Genomic DNA, 4,282 nt, shown 5'->3' on the forward strand with positions numbered 1-4,282 from the left:
CATTCAAATTGTAGCTCTTAAATTTATATCTCTCTGCTCCCTCAGGTCTCTCCCAACAGCTCTCCTGTATTCTTCTGACATTGCTGTGACATAGAGTGTCTTTTGAGACCCTGAATATGACCTGCTACCTAATAAACATTCATTTCCTATTTAACGTTCTTAAGCTGTGTTAGTTTCAAGTAGGGAAATTAGATGCAGAACTAAATTTTGTCTTGCATAAAGCACTTGTAATGGTGCAACTCTTCAGGATTGCATTCAAAATTCTCCTTGCAGCTTCGGGCAACATTTCCAGTGTTATGTCCCATAATTCTTCCATCTAAGCAACCCATTCTAATCTAGCCTACTCAGATTCCTTAAAGAAAATGTAGCAGGATTTTTAAGGAATCAGAGAGATTGATGGGGTTCAGGAGGATATTTATTAATTATTTAGGTGCACCGGCCCACTCGGATTAACATCCAAAGGACTGAGCCCTGAACAAAGAGTTAGGTTACCTTTTAAGCATTTCGTGGAGTGGGGGTGTGTGGGGGGTGGTGGAGATCTGTGTAGGGGGAAGCATACTACAGAAGTGAGAAACAAAGGCAGTTATTCAATTGACACAGTCATTACATCATTTCTTACTTTTCAAGGAAAAACATGTTTTGTGACTTGAGTTTATCTGTCTAGTGACCTTGCAGCTGCACAGCTAGAGAAACAGGGTCTTCACAATGCCTGGGAAGGGAGGAGAGATAAAGCTCACTAGCCACAGAAAAATAGGCTGTTAGTTTTTAAAGGACTCCAGCTTTTTCTCTTTCTCAGGGGGAACTGGGTTTTCTTACATACAACTGAGTTTCTGCTTACACTCTCTTTAATTTCTTTTAATTCCTGTTCCAAATCCTGAAAGAATGTTCTCCCTAGCATTTTCCATTGGCTGATAGTTTATTAATCCTAAAAGACCTAACAGAAATTCCACTTCCATGAAGCCATTTTTGACCTCATTCACGTATTCACATGTTAAAGCAACATTTTCCAAATATCTACTGGTTCTGATTTCAATCCTCCTTAAAGGATCCTTTTGAAGCAAGGAAGGGACATTCGATTTGCATTTGAAACAGACCCCTCTGTTGCTAATTTTGAAATGCGTGGGGGACAGAAATGAAAGCAGGAAAACCAGGTAGAGGACCTTTACACTGGCCCAGGTTCAAGAGGAAGGCAGGATTTTGGAGATATTGAAGAGGTATAATTTTAGGACTTAATAATTGATTGAAATTAGACAAATCATTTCAGAATCACATAAGTTCACTAATAAAGTATGTGCAAGGTGCTATAGGAGAACAAAGAAGGGTGGTGGTGCTGAATGTCTAGAGAAGCCTTCCTAAGGATATAGTATCCCAGGGCAAGCCCTGAAGAAACAGTTTGTAAAGTGAAGTGGCATGGGAAGATGGGGATATCAGTCCAGTCTGAGGGAATAGTATGGTTAAAGCCTAAGGAACTGGAGAGAATGAAGTGCATTCAGGAAATTGAAAATAGTTTGCTTTTGCCAGACCACAGTTGAAGATGGGTAGAGGCAGGGGCTCTGCAGAGGGGAAGCCTGGAAAGCAGGCAGATCTCAATATGAAAGGTGCCATGCCCATCATTTCCACTTGTTCTGAAAGCTATGGGGTCGGCCTGTGAAGTGTTTGTTAAATTAAGCTTCATCTAAAGCTCCCTCCTTGCGTATTTTAAGTTCAGCCTAAAGATTTCTCCTACATAGTGAGCTGTAACCTACAATTGTGCCAATCGCCAAGTTTTGGCTAATCAAAGGTGGCCAACTGTTCAAATTATATTCAAATAAGGGAAATGCCAAGCTGTAACCAATCCAGCCATTTCCATACCTCACTTCTGTTTCTGTACAGCACTTTCCTTTTTCTTTTTCTATCACAAGGCAGTACTGGAGACTCTTTCAGCCTATTCTGGTTCAGGAGGCTGTGTGATTCGTGAATCATTCTTTGCTCAATTAGACTCTATTAAATTAAATTTGTCTAATTTTTCTTTGAACAGATTTTAGCAGCTGGAGCGATATGAGTAGATTTGTAATTTAGTAAGAGCTTTCTGACTGCAGTAAAGAGGAAGAGGCAGATGAGTTAGGGCATTATAAAACTAATTGGGAAGATATTATGCAGGCCTAATTGAGAAGTAGTGATGGAGATGGAGAGGGGGATATATTTGAGAGTTATTTAGACCCTAGGATTGATAAGATCGGTGAGTGATTAGATGGAGGAGGGTAGAAGACAGCATGGAGGCTGATCTTATAACTCATGGCTTAGGTGGTGCAGAAAAGGATGCAATTCTCTAAGATGTTTGAAGGAGAAGAAAGTTTGTTTTGTTTTGGTCATGTTGAGTTTAAGCAGCCTGTAGGGCATCAAAGAAGAAAGATTAGTACAAAGATGGATGAAGATGCCTGGAGCTCAGAAGATAAAGCTGAGCCAGAGATTTAGATTCTGGTCATAAGCATTTAGTTAGGCATTCAAGACATGAGAGTGTATGAAATAAATCAGAGAATATGTGGCAAGAGAACAGAAGAGGATGGAACAGTGGCGACAGCAATGTTTAAGCAGTTGGAAGAGCAGGAGCCAGAAAAAGTGGGACCAAAGAGGTGAGAGCAAATCCAGAGGAGAAGATAGTATCACTAAAGCCAAATGAGGAGAAGGAGAGACAGTGTCCAGTAGGGCCAATTACTTCAGAGATCAAGGGAGAGAAAGCCTGGAAATGTCCACTAGATTTAGGAACAGATGACCTTGGCACAAATCATTAAGTGGAGGAGGGAGACAAATGGCAGTGGGGAGTTGAGGAATGCATGAAAAATAACAAAGTGCAGGCATCCCTTTCAAGAAGTTTGGATGGGAAGATGGTAAACAAAAAATAGAGCCTTGACTATGCAGAAGGATGCAGAATAAAGAGAGAGCTGTGAAGTTCAAGTTTGGGCATATCTAAAGGCCAGGGTGGAGAAGCCAGTACAGGAGAGAATGAAGATCTAGCTGAGAAAGGGCACAAAGAGTGGAGCAAAGGCATGACACAGCAGGAAGGAAGGCGGTGAGAACATGGGAAGGGAGGAGGAACAGCTCTTTTTTTTCAGAGAAGAGGAATGAAGAAGAGGATGGGTGTGGCCACAAACAAGATTTGGAGGACTGTGTAGGGAGTGAGGGAACTCTTTGCCCGAAGATCACATCTTCTTTGTGAAATAGAGAAGGTCATTTAATGAGAGTGAAGGGGGAGTGATAGATTAGCCCAAGAATAAGTGAGCTCATGGCCATTGAGAATAAGATGGGTGGGAAGGAATTGAGGGCAGGAAAGGCCTAACAGAAAAGAAGATAAGAAAACCACATGAGGGTGAAGAATAGATGTGATTGGGAAGCTCTAGGACTGTGACTAAATGGCAGGAGAGGAAATGAAGTTACAAAGGTTAATGAGGTTAAGAGGAATGGCTAAGGTTTTGGAAAGGTCATTGATGTAGACACAGAAGTCACCTATGATGATGGCAGGACCTGAGATGACAAGAATCTATGAGTCAGGAAAAGCAATGCTTGCTACTATAACAAGACAAACTTACCATAATATAACTTATCATAATAAAACTCTATTTCTCACTCATGTCACAATCCAATTTGGGCCAGGCAGCTCTCCTGCAGTTGTCCTTCAAGAAAAGACTCAGAGATTGGGGCTCCTGTGAATGACTCTGCCATCTTGGAGTTATTACTTTCTAACTAAGATAACTCTGATACAAAACATAGAAAATATAGCACAAAAAAAGGAAATATCATCTCATTTAGGAATATGGATGCAAACATTTAAATAAAATGCCAGCAGTAATAAAAGAAAAATGCAGTATGATTCAGTTGAGTTTATTTTAGAGAGAAAGAAAAAGGTTATGTCTATGTGGCTGAACTAGATGGAATGGAAACATTTGCTTTGCTCAACCTTTTGCAGCTCATCCAAGCATTCGTATATCATGAAGTCACAAATATTGTTCTTCCACTTCATAAATCAACAATGAGATAAATCTGTGAAGCCACTCTGTAAATTGAAATGCACTCTGTAGGAGTGAGGAGTTTTTGAGCACACAGAGCCCCATGCTGGGTATTGCTTATAACAAGAAATTTAGGTTATGACATGATTTCTCTTCTCAGAGAAGAGATGGACCTTACCATCTGGTTGGGAAAGATAAGCTGTGAAAAGATGCACACAATCTCAAGCGGTAAGAGCTACAGACAAGGAACATGATTAGAGGTGAAAGGGAAATGATATGGTTTGAATTTGTGTCCTCAC

The sequence above is a fragment of the Hylobates moloch genome, unplaced genomic scaffold (assembly GCF_009828535.3).
Source record: "Hylobates moloch isolate HMO894 unplaced genomic scaffold, HMol_V3 SCAFFOLD_22, whole genome shotgun sequence".
Taxonomy (NCBI): Eukaryota; Metazoa; Chordata; class Mammalia; order Primates; family Hylobatidae; genus Hylobates; species Hylobates moloch.